Genomic DNA, 20,315 nt, shown 5'->3' with positions numbered 1-20,315 from the left:
GACCCCAGCATGGACTGTTGAACTAAATTTGTTCAACCGTGTTAAAATACAAGGTAGAAAAGATCTCTGGGCATGAAACGTTTGAAAAAGTGGGATCCTGTACCTTTGTCCTACTAACAGATTCACCATCGAGAGGGTGCAATATGTCACTGAGGATCTCTCAAACCTCAAACTCACAAAGTTGTGTTCTACTGTCCTGTTGCTCATCTGCACTCATACTGGCCATATGTGCAGTTTTATTGAAATTGTATTAAACAGACACTTAAAAACATTGGCCACACTACAAAAAGTAGAAAAAATCCTTCACAAATAAGCAATCAAAAACTACCAGTGTGCTTCTATACACATCAAACTGTCTCCCAATTATTTGTACTCATTCAAAACCCCAACACAGCCACTGCTAACAGTGACCTGTAGGTATGTCTAAAACTAGCATAACACCAGGTAACAAATCTATTCAGATAGGCACATTATGTCATTAAGAAAATTACTATTAAAAACATTAGATAAGATTGTACAGAAAAGGAATGGGGCCACCCATATGCGTTGAATGAACTCTTTTCAGAAATTGTAACCTGTAATTTGACGTTAATCCCAGAATTGTCACTTTTTTTCAGAATTCTGTAATATTTATAATTTTCCCCTTGGAATCCTGAATATAAAAAAAGTCTCAAAACTAAAGGAAAAAAGTTAGAATTAGGCGTTAGCCCTACATGGTTTAGAGTAAGAGCACTCCCCTTTGAATGGGGCTGAAAAATCCAGAAGCATAGCTACTTCAAGGATTGAGGCTATTGGATAAACTCGGTTTCTGTGGAGGCGGGTCTAACACCAACGAGGAAGTAAAGTGTGCCCATACTGCTTCTGGAGGAGCTCCACATCTGATGCGTACAGGCAACATGGAGAGGTGTGTGATATGATTTGCATAGAAAACTTTTTGAAAGTGCCCTTTTAAAGGCGCTGTTAGTAATTTCAGGCGTATATAAATTATCACATATTTTGAATTAATGTGTGTACATTTCATCGTCAAATCCACCTGTGTCGACATCTCTGTGATATAAGCAAAAATGAATCTGAATTACCTACAGTATCGCAAAAATCGTGTTTGTTTGTTTTTTACCAAACACGAGCGCCGGTATGAATCTTCAGAATTCAATCAGCAGCACCCACATCTCAGAAAGCATCCACCTGTGAACGTGTGGCGCTCCATGAATATATTAAGCAGACCTGAACAGACATCATGCTGTCTTTCTGAGACAAGGTGAATAAATCCAGGATTTTTCCCCCCTAACCTGGAGGTCTACAGGGCAGGGTGGCTGGATAAAAGTGGGCTACACAGCCTACTTGATTGTAACACAAGGGTCCCTACACAGAATTAAATACGCTCCATTGGAGATGAGTACGCGTCTTGTCCCCGCCCCCCGAAAAGGCACAGCATCCATCCTCATGGGCTCACACGCTGCGTGATCCACATCACAAACCGAGAGCGGACGCTTTGCCCAGCCGATGGAGTAGTAGTAGCGGTAGTAGCGTGGGTGCAGTTCACGGCTTCCCCCTTTCCCCCCCACCCACATTCTTCACCTTCTTCTTTAATGGAGTCACATTTTATGTGGAATATTTCTCCATCTCATCGCGGTAAGTGTTTGCGTTGCCCGCAGATGCTGTGGGGAAGAAATGAGAGGAAACGGGACTGTGCAGCTATTGTCTGTTGCTGGGGCAAGTTCGGACCTTAATCAAGTCAAAGCGCTGGAGTCCTCTTCAATGAAAAAGGCTTTCTGTGTGGGTTCAGTGAGAATGCGTGGAAAATAATGGCTTTAAAGCTCGCACAGAATCGATATCGGTATTTAGACACCTGTCTCTGCCAGCAGCAACAGTGACCTCCCTGTGGCGCTTTACGCTCACACAGATATGATTTTTATTTTGTTTTTGGCGATTATTTTCATCTGCTTCTGTATTGTGTATCCGTTAACAACAAGCGGAGGTTTGTGCAAATGTGTCGCCTCTGTTGCTGAGCAAAATTGTGTTTTCGGTCCAGCTAAAAAATAAAAAAATAAAAAATTGGCCCATCTCCCCGCCCCCCCAAATCGGAGACTGCCTAGTCCACAGCCCTCCCAGACACGCACGGCGCAGTAGATGCCTTTCTGATGAATGACTGAAATCCCGTGGTTGGTAGAAGATGTGTGATGGTGTATAGGGGGTAACCGCGAAATCAGCGTGTGTGTGTCCGCAGGTATCGTTTCTCTCTTATTCTGAAATGGATGTATAGCCTCGGCCTCAGATTCAGAAAGAATTGTGTACAACAATACTTAGATTAACCTATTTTTCTAAAGTGATGACATAGTAAGAATGCAAACGTTTATGGGGTAAGGCGTGTTTAACCCTTATAAATTTGTAAGCGTTTATCTACTGTCCTTTTTAAAGCTTTTTTTGTTTCATTGGGTCAAAATGTTCGAGGATTGTTTTTTAATATGAGGTGTGTAAAGTATTGTGATCAATTAATACAAAGTATTAAAAAATCTGGTGTCATTAACTATAAAATGATACATTTCCCAGCTCAGGAGCACAGTCGGTAAATAGTGCCCAGGTGCTTAGAAGTCATTTCTTTCCTCATATGCTGTTGAAGAAGTGCTGTTTGTGTGAGTCGTGCACATTAATTGCATTTGCTGTCTGCTTCCATTTCTAGTAATGGGCAAATATTGTCTTTACAGAAGTTGTATGCATGTTGCCATGTGTGTTAAATCTTCCACGTGTCTCTTGGCTGAACACTTGGAATAAGATGGGATAACGTGACCCGCCCAGTGAGGCAGATTTCTAGTTAGTATTTGTAGCTGGAACCTGTGAATTTCTCTGCCTTCCTCTTTGTGTGTGCGTGTCTGTATTTTACAGGTGTATTCATGCTCGTCCTTGAGGATTTATATCATGCAGCAGACAGATGGCATGTGGCTGGGCATCAGGGGAGCATTTCTTTGGCTTTCAGCAGAATACAAGACTCCTCTTGGCACATGCAATTCCTTATTGGCACAAGTATGCATTTACATGAGTGTGTCGATATATCACACTACGTAGTACATGTAAACATCGCCTGCACTCAGGAAGGCTTGTGTAGGAGGTCTCACTCTACACAGCAAAGGCCATAGTTTTGGGTTTGTGTGTGTCTGTATGTGTGTTTTGCCTTTCCATGAAATGTAGTAATATGACAGGCTGAGGTCACAATGACGTCATATGCCTGGCAATGACATACTGTAACTATACTTCATGACTACTGGGTCATGAAGTTGAAACCTCATTAGGGTGTGTGGTTGCTCCCATAAAAATGTGCAGTTAAGGTCACATTTCTTTATTGATATGATCATTTTAGTTTTAACAGCACAGTGACACTTTCTGTGGGCCTCTGCAGTTAACATATTCAGCATATACTAGCACCATTTACGTTAACGATTTGTCCCATTTTTCTTTAACATTGTTCTTAGATTTAAAGAAAAAAACAGCAGTGAGTATTACACCGAGCTATTTATAGACTTTGCCTTTTATATGGTTTACTCTTGGCTATATACATTGCAGGATGCACTGCAGTCCTCCTTGAACCTTATAATAAAAATGCACTTGTCAAGACTTTGCAATTATTTGCCACTTCATTAGGTACAGCTTTCCAGTACTTGCCTTAAGAGCTGCCTTAGTTCTTTGTGGACAGATTTCATGAGATGGTGGAAACATTCCTTTGAGATTTTGGTCTGTACTGATGTGATAGCATCACAGAGTTGCTGCAGATTTGTTTGCTGCACATCCATAATATGAATCTCCTGTTCCACCACATCTCAAAGGTGCTCCGTTGGATTGAGATCTTTCTTTTTTCTAGCTGTGAGGACAGGCACGCAGTGTGGTCTTCTGCTCCCTATCTGCTGTGCATTCAGAGAGGCTCTTCTGCATCTGATAGGAAGGCAACGGGAAGTTGCCTTCCTATCAGCTCAAAGCAGACTGGGCATTCTCCTCTGAACACTGGCATCAACAAGAGAGAACTGTGGCTTACTGGCTATACATTTTCTCTTTTTTGGACCATGCTCTGTAAATAGAGATCATTGTGAGGGAAAATCCCTGTTCTGAGATTCTTAGACCAGCCGGTCTGGCAGGATCAGCCATGCTGTGTTTAAAGTCACTTAAATTGTCTTTCTTCCCCATTACGATGCAGATTTTCAGCAGGTCACCTTGCACATGTCTACATGACCAAATGCACTGAGTTGTTGCCATGCTATTGGTCGATATATTAGAGATGTTTGCTTTAACAAGTAGTTGAACAGGTGCACCTAACAAAGTAGTGATTGAGATATACTAGCAGGGAAGCATTGCATCCCTGCTTCTGCATGACCCAAGACTCTATAGCTAAAATGTGCTTGTCTTATCATCCTTAATCTCCAGATGAAATACTCAGAGATCTGCCTGGAGCAGAGTAAAGCATCTCGTGAGATTTATGAAAATTAAATTATGCTCTAGTGCATCATTTCGTCCTCACATAAGTAAGTGATAAATCAAAATAAAAATGTGAAATTCAATATACATCCTTACCCGTGAGCTGTCTCAGCAACACTGGATATCTAAGTTAACACTTTTGCCTCTTTTATTCCTTTTTATGAAGTCATGTAAATTCAGGCTGAACTTGAATAAAGTTGTATTTTTACTGCTCTTTGTGGAAACAAATACACTAAGCTCTAATACGGCACTTAATAAATATAGTGTCAGCGTGACAGGCTTCATGTGGTCCTAATGTGTTATAAATAGAAATAATTGCAAGGAAACTCCAGCAAATGACCTGTTTAAAAAAGAAATGCAGAAATAAAAATCAGTAATGCAGTGAAGCTGCTGAAACCGGTGACCTCTGAACTCATGTCTGATATCCAGCACCACTTTTACTCCCACACTAGAGACTCATTATTGATCACATGCAGTCACACACACACATGTATACATGCAGGCTGCCTCACACACATACTCATCCTGAGCTTTGCTGTCTGCTCTTTGATTACCACTACATGTGGGGGCTGGTGTTATTAGTGCTGTGAGGGTATTTTCATTGGGCAGTATATCTGTCACTGTGATGTCTCTGGGGAATGAGTTGCCCCAAGGGTGAGATAAGGTCTGCTGCTGGAGTTGAGAGTGCTTTCCCATATCTAAGAAGACTGATATGTGCAGCTGATAAGGTTTTGAGCTGGACAAGGTGTGCATTTGTGAGAATTTCCACTTCCAGCACAGCCAGATCAAAAATGAGCTTGTCTTTAAACTTCTGGCTCCTTAGCACAGTGTTAGCGTGATTATCGAACTACATCGATGTGCAGCTTATTTTTCTGTTGCATTCACAGGCATCACATGTTGTCTCCCGGGCATCTCTCACCTCAGTCGTGTGGATCATGTCCTGCTGTGTGCTATGTGCAAGGAAGGAAAGCAGTGAAAAATATCTCGACCCCATTCTCCTTAAACTGTCGTTCATGCATGAAAGCAGCTTCAGTGAGGGATAGTTAGCAATAACGCTGGCAATACTACATGAATATTTCCCCTTGTTTTGCCACAAGCTAGACAGTTGTGCACCAGATAATGCGGTTAAATATATATTTGCAAGAGAGATTATTAAAAATTACCCAAAAAGTGAGAAGGTGAATATGAGCTAATAGAAAAATGCTTGATGATGCAGCATGGTACTTCACAATATTAAGAAGAAATCTGTGACTGTTACAAAAGGGCTCACTTAGATGAAACTACATCTGTAGCTAAGATGCATGTGTGTTAGTTCAAATGATTTAAACTTGAATGAAAAATGCATTTTAAATGGGCCTACATGACTCAGCAATACCTCATAAGTACAGATAATAGAAATTCGGAGGGAACAACTGCGTAATACCGGTGTTGCAAATAAACTGTAAGATTATAATTATACTAATGTTATTCTAGAATTGGAAGCATTCTAATTTATGTAAGTACATATTTAGAGAAAAAATAGTTTAATAACATTATGACACGTTAATTAGGTGTTAAATGGAACAGGCAAAATGTTTAGTTAGACATTGGAGGGTCATTGTTTAGTCATTATATTTTGGATATAAAGTTATTTGAGTTTGTTGGGAGCCACAGTGTAGAAGTAGTTACAACAATTTCAGAGAGAGAGTTATTTGTTTGGAAAAGTCAATGTCAAACACTCTAAATAGAGAGATGCTACTAGAAATATTAGAGGAGAAAGGGAATGATGTGATCCTTTAAATGGACCTCCAGAGTTCATTGATGAATCAATAGCAGAGCTAGTTTGTTCGGCATTTTTGTAACCAGAACTGTCAGTATGAGGATGGTGACCTACTCAGTTAATTGATTTTAAGATATTGTTTATTACTTTTAATGCACTTCATGGCCTGGTTTCAAAATATATATTCTCAAATTGCTGTTTCCGTGCTAACCACAGTGCAGCCTGAGATCAGCCAGAAACCTGGTGACCCACCTCATGCTTAAAGACAAATCATCTGAGCGTTTGCTGTGTGGAATGACCTGCGTTAGGAATTGTGACTCACCTCATCTGTGTGTTTTTTTTTTTTTTGTTTTTTTTTTAAATTACAGGGAGTGCAGAATTATTAGGCAAGTTGTATTTCTGAGGAATAATTTTATTATTGAACAACAACCATGTTCTCAATGAACCCAAAAAACTCATTAATATCAAAGCTGAACGTTTTTGGAAGTAGTTTTTAGTTTGTTTTTAGTTTTAGCTATTTTAGGGGGATATCTGTGTGTGCAGGTGACTATTACTGTGCATAATTATTAGGCAACTTAACAAAAAACAAATATATACCCATTTCAATTATTTATTTTTACCAGTGAAACCAATATAACATCTCCACATTCACAAATATACATTTCTGACATTCAAAAACAAAACAAAAACAAATCAGCGACCAATATAGCCACCTTTCTTTGCAAGGACACTCAAAAGCCTGCCATCCATGGATTCTGTCAGTGTTTTGATCTGTTCACCATCAACATTGCGTGCAGCAGCAACCACAGCCTCCCAGACACTGTTCAGAGAGGTGTACTGTTTTCCCTCCTTGTAAATCTTACATTTGATGATGGACCACAGGTTCTCAATGGGGTTCAGATCAGGTAAACAAGAAGGCCATGTCATTAGTTTTTCTTCTTTTATACCCTTTCTTGCCAGCCACGCTGTGGAGTACTTGGACGCGTGTGATGGAGCATTGTCCTGCATGAAAATCATGTTTTTCTTGAATGATGCAGACTTCTTCCTGTACCACTGCTTGAAGAAGGTGTCTTCCAGAAACTGGCAGTAGGACTGGGAGTTGAGCTTGACTCCATCCTCAACCCGAAAAAGCCCCACAAGCTCATCTTTGATGATACCAGCCCAAACCAGTACTCCACCTCCACCTTGCTGGCGTCTGAGTGGGACTGGAGCTCTCTGCCCTTTACCAATCCAGCCACGGGCCCATCCATCTGGCCCATCAAGACTCACTCTCATTTCATCAGTCCATAAAACCTTAGAAAAACCAGTCTTGAGATATTTCTTGGCCCAGTCTTGACGTTTCAGCTTGTGTGTCTTGTTCAGTGGTGGTCGTCTTTCAGCCTTTCTTACCTTGGCCATGTCTCTGAGTATTGCACACCTTGTGCTTTTGGGCACTCCAGTGATGTTGCAGCTCTGAAATATGGCCAAACTGGTGGCAAGTGGCATCTTGGCAGCTGCACGCTTGACTTTTCTCAGTTCATGGGCAGTTATTTTGCGCCTTAGTTTTTCCACACGCTTCTTGTTGACTATTTTGAATGAAACGCTTGATTGTTCGATGATCACGCTTCAGAAGCTTTGCAATTTTGAGACTGCTGCATCCCTCTGCAAGATATCTCACTATTTTTGACTTTTCTGAGCCTGTCAAGTCCTTCTTTTGACCCATTTTGCCAAAGGAAAGGACGTTGCCTAATAATTATGCACACCTGATATAGGGTGTTGATGTCATTAGACCACACCCCTTCTCATTACAGAGATGCACATCACCTAATATGCTTAATTGGTAGTAGGCTTTCGAGCCTATACAGCTTGGAGTAAGACAACATGCATGAAGAGGATGATGTGGACAAAATACTCATTTGCCTAATAATTCTGCACTCCCTGTAGTTTAGGTAAATTTCCTGTATCAATTTGCTCACTTTAGTTTAGATTTTGTGTTTGAAAATTTTTCATTGTAGCATCACAGTAAGTATGACAAAACAAGATTTTTTTGAAGGCAGTTGACAGTCGTGAAGACATCCTACGTATCAATAAACATTTCCATCAGAGCCTTAGGTTTATTTATTTCCAAAAGTAGTTTTAGTTAACTTGACACATGCTGTAACAGGGCACATTAAAAAGGCAGTTTTGAGTACTTAGGCAGGTGATTCTATGTCTGTTTTTTCTGTCTGTCTGCAGACAGATGTTGTATCATCACAAATACAAAAGATATAGATATGAAATTAAAGGCTGACTTTGAAAGTGAGTGTTGTCTGACCCATGCATACCAAATAAAGAGTGCCTAAAATACCCCCAAAGGTTCCAAATGTACTTTTTGATGTACTTTGTCTGCTATATAAATGTAAAACTGTATTTTTGAAGATTTTTTCCTAGTAACTGCTTTGATCCTTTGCTCATACCGAGGCTGCTGGCTTGTGGTTCACTCTGAGCACATGATGGCTTAAGCTTTAGCTGTTTTTGCGTTGGTAGTTTATTTGCAAACATTTTAGTGGTTCCCCCTACTCATTACCTTCCATGCTAATGAATGCATGTGGCTGTGAGTGTGGGCATGGCTGTTTGCCTGTGCTGCTGTTAGTATTTTGTACATGCATGAAACGGACTGGCTCATCATCGCCATAATGCTCATATGGCATTACGGCTCATAATACACAAGCCTGACTAGTCTCAGCCAAGAATGCTGGAAATTGGCTGACTCAGTTCTCTAGACGGTCAATCCGCACATCTCTGTGCATCTTATTTTGGTTTTTTATTGAATTCAAAATTATTGGTAGAAAGATTTTCACTAACACAGCCATATTTTAGGCCACTGGTGTACTTGAGCCCCAACCAAAATGGATAAACATTACCTGATGAATTTAAAGATCACTTTTAAAGTTTCAAACAGGAAAGAGTTTTTCCTCTTGATCTAAACAGTGCCTCATGATGCTGCAGTTTGTGGACTTTTGAACTGTTTTATCTTTTAGTGTTGATTGGGGGTTCGGAAAGTCCTCAGCAAAGGTCTGAATTATAAAGGATTAAACTGGATATTACTGAATATTTACCACCTACTCTAAAACCAGCTCTGCCTATTCACATGCTGTATCCTTATTTGATGCATGATCAAAGTTGATTGCAGATATCCAATGCTGTTTTAGCACTCATAATCTTTTTAGGGTATGTAGTTTTCAAACAAAATGATACAAGGATAATGAGAAGCCACTGTAGCATGATCGTGTTGAAATATTAAGAAATCTCTGAGGGGAAAGACTCCCTTATCTCCAGCTGGGTCTAGGGGACATTGCTGTGATGATTCTGGTGGCTGTTATGGAAAAATAGCTCAATACTCAGGGATGAAGAGCTTGTTTGATCTAAATATAGATGTAAATCTGGAGATGTTACAAGGAAGTGCGAGAAACACTTGCACAATGCCACTGAGCACATGGCTTTAGAAAACATGGAAACCTCGGGGGGAAATGCATTCAAAAAAAAAATTAAAAAAAAAAAAAAAAAGGAAATGCATTCCCCAAGTTATATGCAAATTACATTGAAGCATTTGCATTTGTTTGCTAACGAAATTAGACGATATTTACCGTATTTCCCGGACTACAAAGCGCACCTGAATATTAGCCGCACAAGCTAAAATCAGGGGAAAATCCTGTTTTGTACATACATTAGCCGCACCTGACTAAAAGCCGCAGGTGTTTCAATGTTGACTCATCATATGTAAGAGAATATGCACAAAGGGAATTGTCAGGAAAGAGATGGCTGTTTGGAGACACACCCCTTTTATTAATATTTTGAAAAACAAGTTATGGGTACATATTTGCACATGTAGTACATAACAATAACCTACAGCACACCAGAACAATAGATTCGGCCTACCTTTTAGGCTCAGGTGCAGTGACACAGCTTTAACAAGAAGAAAAGTCAGTCATTCACCATCTTTCTCTTCTTCCTACGCACTAAAACCACCAAAGTCCTCTTCTCCAGTGTCGGATATGAACAGGTTCAGGATGGCTTCGTCATCCACTCTCCGCTTCTCTCCTTCGTTGTCACTTTCAAAACCAAAGAAATCCTCGTTGTCAGTGTCAGAGTCGAACACCCTCAGAAGGGCCGTGGCGGTGTCCTCCTCTCCATCATGCAGCAGTCCAGCCCTTAGAAATCCGTTGGTGATCGTGGATGTTTTCACACTTTTCCACGCTGTCAGAATCCACCGGTGGAGTTGAGCATAACTTGCTTTTCGCAAGTTTATCGCCGCACATCATCCACGCCTCCCGCTGAATGCGTAGCGCTACTTTGAAGTTTGTTTTTCGCGCTACTTCGTACGGCACTACGTTGCCTGGCGGACGGACGTGTGACTAACATACCACTCTTGAACCCCGATCCTTCCGCCAGGCAACGTAGTGCCGTACAACAGCAGAACAAACAAAACAAATCCTCTTACGATATGACAAAAATCATGGACAATCCATAGAAAAGCCGCACCTGACTAAAAGCCGCAGGGTTCAAAGCTGGTGCAAAAAGTAGCGGCTTATAGCCCGACATTTACGGTACTCCATACAGTTCTGGTAATTTTAAATATATAAGGAACTCTGGTTTAGCCTCAAGTTAGTCAAATGTGATTATATTAAGAGGGAATCTCAAATTTAAAACTCAATATATTATCTTGGCATTTATTTAGATTGTTCTCATAATAAATAAGTAGGAGATAATTAAACCTTTAATTATAATTTTCATTTTTCTCCAGTGCAGAAATGAGAATTCAGACATGTGACATTGTCACATAATGGCTGCAGCAATGAACTAAAATGAGCTACAGGAACAAGTGCCACTTTGCTTAATGAGAAAAAAGACGTGGGGGTGACGCTCAGGTCAGCGGTTGAATAAATGTACAGAAATTTTTTTTAAAAACTTTAAAAAAACTGTTTCTTGAGTGTGTTGCCAGTTGGTAACATCTGAGGGAAACGAACTTAGTGTTTTCCCTGCTGCTTGTTCATGCTTAGCTTTGCTTCATCGCTTTCTTTAAAGTCTCTCTCTAGGGGAATCTTTTGAGTATTACATTACCAAAAAATGTTCCTGATCTTCTGGCATGCAGTTCTTTTTACATTTATGAATTAAAATGTGAGCTGATTATCTAATAGGAAGAGCTGCACATTTGACAAATTATTTTGTAATAGTTTTCATATTTTTTTCATCTAATTGCACAAGTAAAATGTTTAGTTTCATTAATAAATTAATGAGGTTAAATAATTACAGTCAATTTTAATCAAGAGAATTTTATTACAATAATATCACAAACAATATGTATCTTTAACACCTGTGCATATGTTGTGCTATGCTATATGGAACACTAAAAATAACTTTCCATATGTGCAAGTGGTAAGCGTGATATTGGAGGCCTGGGGAACTGTGGCTGATGGCAAGAGGAGGAAGACAAGCTAACACCCAGAAGAGGTAGCAAAAGTTCCCTCTTCCCAAATGACCCACCTACAACACGTTTATCTTCTTTTTGGTCCTCTGTGTGCCCTCCTTCATGTCTCTTTCTATTTATCAGTCTCCTGTCCTGTGCACGCTATCTGCTCTGAGTCAGTGCCCTGTTTGACGTTTTGGTTTGGGGGGAGACGGGAGAGGGAAGATGATGACATTATTTTAGGTTAACACTCTTACATGTGTATGTGGGAAAAAATGTGTAATGACAAGACTCCATTAGTGTGAAGAGGTTGGTTCAATAGAAGATTGTGGATCTTCCATCCAGGAATGATCTTTGGACTTTGAAAAATATTTATTGATTTGTCATTTAATCCTTGAGCAGCAGAGTATTAAATAATGTACCCTACTATCTGAAAAAAGGGATAGATTTCCCAGGAAGCACTTTTAAAGAAGCTACAAGGGAAGATTGAAAACTGACTATTTATAGCCACAAAGATGCTCTGTTGGCAGGAGTGTTAGCCATGGGACATCTCTGTTTCTTTGGCTGCACACTGTTTTGGAGTCAGAAGAAGAGGCGAAAGAAGAAAAAGCAAAATGAGCTCTGCATCAACCATTTTCTGTGGTGATCATTTCGGGAAAAACATTTTGTTGAAAAAAGCTATTCGTAGTTTGTGCTGTGAATCATAACCGTGAGCCTCATTGGGCCATTATTCTGAAGTCCTGTTATTAAGTCACATCGGTGTAGGGTGGAGGCGGACTAAATGCTCAGTTGGCATGTCACCATCCAAAACATGTTTTCCATTTTTATGCAAAACTGCTAAATATGAAAACATTTAGACGATTTGAACGGGGGCACTCGTAGTCATGAGCCTAAAGAGAACTGTCACCCATATCTGGAGCTTCCTGTTTCCCAAGCTCTGTGCCAAGTTTAGCTGGCTGGCCTGCAGCATTACTAAAACGCATTACGTACTCTGTGTGTTGCATAAGAATGTGAAGTCACTGTAAAGGATAGACTTCCCCCCCATTGGTTCATGGATTCTTTATTTTAAGGCTGAAGTTGAGCATTTTGGCTGTTAATTATTTTGCTTTTTTAAAACCAGATGTAATATGTAAGGAGGGACTTCAATGCATGGAGCTGATTGGTGTTACTCAAAGAAATGCTTGCGATTCCACTAGAGGTGCCACAGTGCATCCCAGAGGGCAATAAGACAGATACAAGATTGGCATAGAAAATCCAATAGGTGTTAAAAATAAAATTCCCCATGCACGCAAAAAGCTCCAATACTGGAATGCTACTACAATGTGTGAACGACACTCACCCAGTGTATTCCCAGGGTAAAGCCATGTTAACTAATGATTTAGATCATTAGCTTATCAGCAAAGTTTTTATTGAGGTCATAAATAATTTGAGACGTAGATGAATATTTTTAAACTTCTGCATGCAAATACACAGTTGGACTTTCAACCAAAGGAAGTCTCTGGACCCAGTGAGCATCAGTTCTCTGGATCAAAATTGCTTGTTGATGCAAGAGGTCAAAGGGAAATGGCCAGACTGGTCGAGCTGGTAAAGGAAAACAACAGCAACTGAGAAGAACGACTTTGAAAACAGAAGCAGCATACCGGGTGCCACTCCTGTCAGCCAAGAACTGGAAACTGAAGCTGTAATTCACCAAAACTGGACAATTTGGGTGATTTTGGCTGTAAGGTCAGAATTTGGCATAAACATCATGAAAGCATGGATCCATCCTGCCTCGTATCAAAGGTTCAGGCTGGTGCTGATGGTGTAATGCTGCGGGCATTTTTTTTCTTGGCACATTTGGGTAGCAAGTGACCATCTTTCAAACATCACAGTCTATATTATGTTATGATCCGTCTAGGCGTGGCCAGACTATAACACAAGGGTGATCCATCCCGTCCAACCCCAAGCAGCACATCACGCAATTAATACTTTTTGACAGTGATTTATTTACAATGAGTGAATTTAGAAACAAAGGAAGGGAGCGAATTATAACTTCGGCCAAAACAACAAACAAAAGGGAGCCTATCTCAGGGATAAATCAAGCTTACCTATTGAAAAGAATTAAACCAAACGACAATGACTTACCTCCCTAACTAACAAAAACAGGAGAAAACTGTAATCAAACAAAAAGGCGGTCCACCCCTACATACTCCTGCATTAAACAAACATTACTAAACAGTGAACATACAGTCTGCCGGTTGGGATGGGCCGAGGATGAATGACTGGCCGTCCATGGCGGTGTCTTCTTATATGCTGCGGTCATTATATGCGGTCATTAGCCAATCGGTGCGATCCGTCCCCCTTTATGCACCAGTCACGGAGAGGCACCTGCACACTCAGATTTACATATTAGATAAAATTACGACAACAGTTGTGGCAATGAGCATTGTTCCTGACCTCACCATAACACAAATGAAACATAAACTCTGGGGCAGACTCCAAGCCTTCTCATATTGGTTGCTGCTGCACTAGATGAGCTATAGTGGCAGTTAAAGCAGTTCTGAAGGCAAAAGGGGATCTGACCCACTAATGAAGTAGCTGGTGTTAATTTTTTTTTTTGTTAGCAATTTAGACTGGATGAATGGACCACTAGTATTCTGTTGCCCTGGTATTATATTTCTTTGGCAGTATATTTCCTTGTGCTGGTATTTCTGAACATCATGTACTGAAGCAGCCAGGGTGCCATAAAAATTATGGTTTTTTTTTTTTTTTTTTTTTTTAGACTTCAGTAACAGATGTGTTCAAGTAGAGTAGAAAGAGGACACATCAAGGCTACAGCAACAACAGGCCAGCAGTGATAACGGGAGGTAATATTTCATTTTTCCATGCCCAGCCACTCGCTCTATCACAAACTCTGTCATTGTGACATTCAGACAGTCATCACACTCCAGCAGAACAACTCAGCTGGAGACCAGGAGATGGTCAATCAGGTACAATATTTCTGTGCTCAATATTTCATAGTCAGCTCTTGCTGTCTGTGAGAGAAAAGCAGTCACATCCAGACAAAGTCATCACAGCTGAGTGGCTGAGAGGAGGAGATGCTGATGAATCGTGACGAGGCCTGTAGGCAGCTCGTTTGATGATCTACCCTCTGGTGAGACGATCAGATCACCTTTCATCTGACTCACTGTTATTAAGTGTCTTTTGGTATTGGAAGAAAAGTGTTCCTTTGTTGAAATTCTCTTCAGACTCTGGGTTTTTAGGCACCAGAAAAAGAGAAATCATGTTGACTTTACCATGACTAGGTGCAGTTCAGGCTGTCGTAGTGTCTGAGCAACAAATGAATGTGGTGTCAATTGTTTGGATGCTGAGTGCAGCCCCCTTCAATTTTCTGATTTCAATCATCTGTCAAAGAGCCCCCTAGTAAAGATTGTGGTTCAACCGCTGCATTTTTTCCCCATCCATGTCTGGAGTATTATCCACGGAGTAAGTAAAGGTGTAGGCAGAACAGTCTCAAGCCTTTCACTAATAGATACTTCACAGATTCAGTTTTGGAAACACTCAATTTTCCTACTTTACAGAGGGTCACTAGTTTAAAGCTTTTTGGAGTAAATTACTGTTATGATCCCTAAATTTAAGGTTCAAAGCAACCCAACATTTGAGATACCACAACACTGCTGCCATTCAACAGAAATTGCAGTTGGAAACAAAAGGAAACGGGAGTTCCAGCTAAAACAAACAAAAGACAGAGAAAACCCTGAACCAACCACACAATGGATCATCAGATTCCGGCTTCTCTCCTAAACTAGTTTTGGAAAACTAATAGAAACCCAAACTAAAAACAGTAGATCCAGTAACTCCCACTCAACCTATACTTTAACCAGATTTATGATGAAATGAACTGCCAGGATGCTTGGATGGGAAACACAAACCCAAAACATCTCCTTCATATTTTGTTACTGGTCTGACAAAAATCGAATCACTTCCTTATTTACATGTGTACATGTAAAAGGATCCTACTGTTTACTAGATTGTCTGGAGGTTGGCACTGTACTTGCTACGTCTTCCGTTTGACTTTGATTCCCTGTCTGCTACATGAGGCCATATTAAGGCTGGGTTATATAGCCTAAAATCCATATCGCAGTATAACTTAAAGCATGCGCGGTAACGATATATATATCGCAATATATTCTTTTCTTCCTTATTTTTGCACTATAAGGCGCACTTAGAATCCTTTAATTTTCTCAAAAAGTGACAGTGCGCCTTATAATCTGGTGCGCCTTAATGTATGAATTCTGGTTGTGCTTATTCACCTCGAACCGATTTTATGTGGTACACGGCGCTCAAAAATCTGTCAAAAATGTTTTAGTACGACTTTGGTAAGCTACAAAGCTGCACCGCTTAATGGATTGTCGGAGCATTACCGCTACCGTAGTCAGGAGCCTCGCAGAGTAATCTGGGTCCGCTTCAGGTCCCATGTCAAACGAACACTGAGCGTTAAAAACTGTCTAAATTTGTTCATCTTTAATAAAATGGTCAGTGTCGCTGCTTTACCAGGTGTAACAATTAAGTTTAATATCCAGGCAAACATGAAAACCGAGCAGAATTAGAAGTTAGCTGGAAGTTAGCTTGCTAGTTTCCACCTAAACATGATATGCCATGTTCTGACAGAGAGGTTTCTAGAAAAAAATAAAACGTACAGCTCTGCTATCACTTCCAACATAAACGAAGACAGGAAACTAAACAGCAATGACTTTTGTAGGGTTACTGAAGTTGGACTAGCTGGTATATGATGATGTGCTACGTGATCGCTAGCGAGACAGCTATGTTAGCATAACATAAACAGTGAAGCTGGTGGATGAACGCTAACTTTTTTCCACTTGATAAAAGTTAACGTGAGGGTCAAATGTAATCGCATGGCAGGATGCTGTAAACGGACCAAACTTCAGTCAGGATAACAACTGAGATAATCCATCCACAATACGAGGTTAGTCATTAATATACTGCAACAACATGGGAATAGAGCAGCTGCGAGAGAATTCAACATTAATGAATCAATGTTACGGAAGTGGAGGAAGCGCAGTTTTTGGCTCATATTCCAAAACGTGCTTCGTCTCTTCGCTACTGTCACCCAATTTGCAGATGATATTGCTTGCAGCCGCTGCGATGCTTTCAACCAAAACAGGCGCCGCTTGATGACACCATCAACATGTGCTATTGTGGTATAGTCAAAATCTCTACCATTGGCCAAATTCATATCGTTTCTACTGTTTATACCGCTCACCCCTAGGCCATATTACTGATTTCTTTAAAGTGTTTTACACAAATACAGACATTTTGTCCAAATGTCTTCATCGGCTGGGCTCTACTGACTATTTTTGTTGACTATCATCAGCTGTGCTTTGACTTAAATCTCTAAGGTAACAAATTTTTAATGCACCAGTCTAGAAAAACAAATGTACCCTGTTGTCCATACATACTAAATACACTGGGAGTTATTTAGTAGTACATAGAAACTCAAACAAGTATCTCTGATCAGATTTACCACAATGATAAACGCAAAACAACAAAAATAACATAGCAGGATACATGAAGTCTTTCCATTTGACTGCCTTTGTAAAATCATGGTTGAATGCAGTAAGATGTAGAAATGATAAATAATTGCTCTTGAGTTTGTTATGTTTAAAAAGAAAAAACATACCTTGGAGTCTGTTAATGTGATTAGTATGGTCACTGACTTTGGGAGGCTTTTTTATGACTATTCAATTTCTTCCCTGCTGTTGATGCCATAATCTGAAAAGTTACTGAGTCACTGGAGGCTGATGATACTGTTAATGTGTACTGAGATGGATTGCAAGGATGACTAGCGTAGGGTTCAATTAATAGATTTTTCTATGACATTCAAGGCTTTTGATGTGGGTGCTGGCAATTTTAGTGAACTCTAAGTCGATCTTTAAACTGGAACACCTCAGTTCACACACACTAGACAGCTATCCACTCTGCTCCTGTGACCTTGGGCAACAAAGCAAGTCTGTTCGACGTCTGTAGTGATGCTGTGTTACAGCAACACGTGCACTGATCTTTCTTCACGGGTAGACGAAGATAGACTGGAACATTTTCTTTTATGGGTATATAAGATGTAGCAGCATGATATCTTGAGGCACAAAACTGATGGGTGGATTGCTGCTATCTAATACTGACTTGAGTAGCCTGGATTGAGTGTTAAATGAGATGGGACGAGCACTTAGGGACTGATTAGACATGCCAACATTGCTGTCTGTCTTTGTCTAATGACTCAGTGAAACTGAAGTGTTTGGTTTCAAATCAGGGTGAGTGTTGGGATCAGTAAATCTTTGTGTGAGGCTTTAACTTAGCAGAGAGACCGTCTTATTGTGTATTTCCAGTATACAGTGCTGTATAGTAAATGCTAATATTTTGGTAATATTATTGCTAATGCAGTTGCCTTTGCTACCTCTTCTAAATCATCAGTAATAACAGGGAAACACACTCATTGGGCACTTTGTTAGGCACACCTAGACTGCCTTAATTCTTTGTGGTAAAGATTCCGTGACGTGCTGGAAACATGCTTGAGATTATTTTTTCCATATTGACTAAATATCATCACACAATTGTTGCAGATTTGTCGGCTGCACATCCATGATCTGAATCTACCCATTCCCATCTCCCATCCTGATCTGACTGAAATCTGTGGAGGCCATTTATGTACAGTGAGGCGGTGTTCAAGAACACAAGGAACTAAGGGGAACTAACAGTGTGTCAAATATGTACCAGATATACCTAATAAAGTGTCTAGTGATTGTAGATCTTAATTAACTTTTTGTGACATGCATAAGTAAAAAAGTATGAAGGGTAAAGATGCATTTGAATTTCAAATTTAATATTAGTAGGTTCACATTGAATCACTCTCAATTTAGTTGAAGTAAGTGCAGCATCACTATTAAATGTCGTGTTGTTGGAGTCTGTCCCTTGTAGTCTAATACCACACAGGGACAAATGCAGTTACAAAACAATTAGGAGTATGGTGGGTATGTTGACATCTTGAACAAAGTCTGGTAGTGTGTTCCAGTAAAGGCATTAAACTAAACATTTACTGTATCTTTTCAGCATATAGACAACTTGAGGCAATGTAATAAAATAAGAAAAAAATCTTTGCGCTAACTGCTGAACTGCTATGTCTCTTTAACAAGCTATTAGTTATTTTAATAATTTGTAGTTAATATATTTATCTAATAAATTGTTAATGGATAATAATGAATCTATACATTAACAACTATAAATCTCATAAATCAAATTAAATCTTAATTCATTGTGTACAGTTTACTTACTTTATTCATGACCTTTAAGGTAAAAGCTTGAAATTCTGGGTATTTCATCTGTTTGTTTCCCTGCGTTTAAAAATTGATGCACCTTCCTGTTTGTTCTTTTAATATAAAGCTTCTGCTGGGAGGCACTTCTTTTAGAAAGTGGGAGGAAGAAATGCAGAGACTATTGTATTTTTGTATACTTTTTGGCATCATTTGGGAAAAAATCCCCCCAAAAAACATTTTGGCGTATATTGTACTTAGGATGTTCTCCCGCACTTCCTCTGGGCTCTGTTTTTAGAAAACCTAGTCCTTGATGGGAGATTTTAGGATATTGCTTTTCAGGACCAGATCTGACGAAGTCTTTAATCTGGAAAAGGAAAGTTCATGAAGCACTTGCATATGTGTGCATCTCTGGGCTTAGACGAGGGAGGGGAGAGAGAACTGCTGCAGGAGGATGTGTATAGATTCCTGCCTACTGTAGCTTTAAACACATATAGGATGCATGGTCATGTGATCATTATCCGCAGTGACTGCTAGCCAGTTGGGAGCACTGGGACATTTCTCAGTGGCCTGATGGTTGTTTAAGCCTGCTGTGTAACATCTAGTTTCACTAGTGATACTATAGCAAACTGGAATGAGTTAACAGACCACCCAGAATCCTTGCATTAGCTGTGACTCTTGTCACCAGACTGTACGATTTCCCTGCAGTCTCTGTGAGGTTTTTTTCTTTTTTTGCTTGATTCTTGACTATAGAGATTATCATCTGAAAAATTGCATCTCATTCTGAATTGCATACTAAAAATAACTATGATTTTTAATAGATGCAAGTTAATGGCTTTGTGTGTTTGGCCTTATGCATTTGTATGTTCTCTGAAGTTTTCATTAATGCACCCACTGCCATGCATTTGTAATTTGAGTAACACTTCTCTCAGAGGAACCTAGTGAAACAGTTTTAGCCTTTCACCAGTATTGATGTTGGCTATAATGTTCAAAAATGAAAATTTTAAACATTATATCAATAGCACACACATTTGTTTGGTTGTGTTAGTGTCTAGTTGTTTTTTAACTGAGCAGCTATTTTTGCAGTCATGTTTCTAGACCCTTACCTTGTTACGCTCAGTCTAATATAAGTTGCTTTTGAATTAATGATGAATTTGATGAATTCTTTTAGTTCAGGTTTGTGTAGTGAAAATCACGCATAGTGAAAGCCTGAAACAACTTGTAGGTTGCTACGTTTGTTGGAAGTAATGTCACATGGTCTCTTTTTTTTTTCTTGTCTCACCTGCTCTCATCTGTGCTTTGGTAGAGAAATGTGATTGATTGATCCAAACTTGGTCACTACCTGATAAACAACCGTACAACAAAC

The 20,315-nt window shown here is 39.8% G+C and overlaps 1 protein-coding gene across 4 annotated transcripts in view; it reads left to right on the top strand.

The window, feature by feature from the left end:
- Positions 1-861: 861 nt before the first annotated feature.
- plppr1 (phospholipid phosphatase related 1) overlaps positions 862-20,315 on the top strand; it is a 64,746-nt gene continuing 45,292 nt past the window's right edge. Inside the window, exon 1 of one of the 4 annotated variants that reach the window (XM_085413626.1) lies at positions 862-904. The gene's annotated coding sequence lies outside the window, so the exon portion shown is untranslated. Of the gene's footprint in view, positions 905-1,442; positions 1,633-2,131; positions 2,228-20,315 lie in introns of those variants that run through there. The other 3 variants (XM_085413628.1, XM_085413625.1, XM_085413627.1) reach the window with 3 other exon arrangements.

This window comes from Rhamphochromis longiceps, linkage group LG7 (assembly GCF_057381845.1).
Source record: "Rhamphochromis longiceps isolate RC_006_pf linkage group LG7, R_longiceps_female_GT1.1, whole genome shotgun sequence".
NCBI classification, from domain to species: domain Eukaryota; kingdom Metazoa; phylum Chordata; class Actinopteri; order Cichliformes; family Cichlidae; genus Rhamphochromis; species Rhamphochromis longiceps.
Note: the sequence above shows the minus strand (reverse complement) of the source record. Positions and strands in the feature narration are given on the sequence as shown.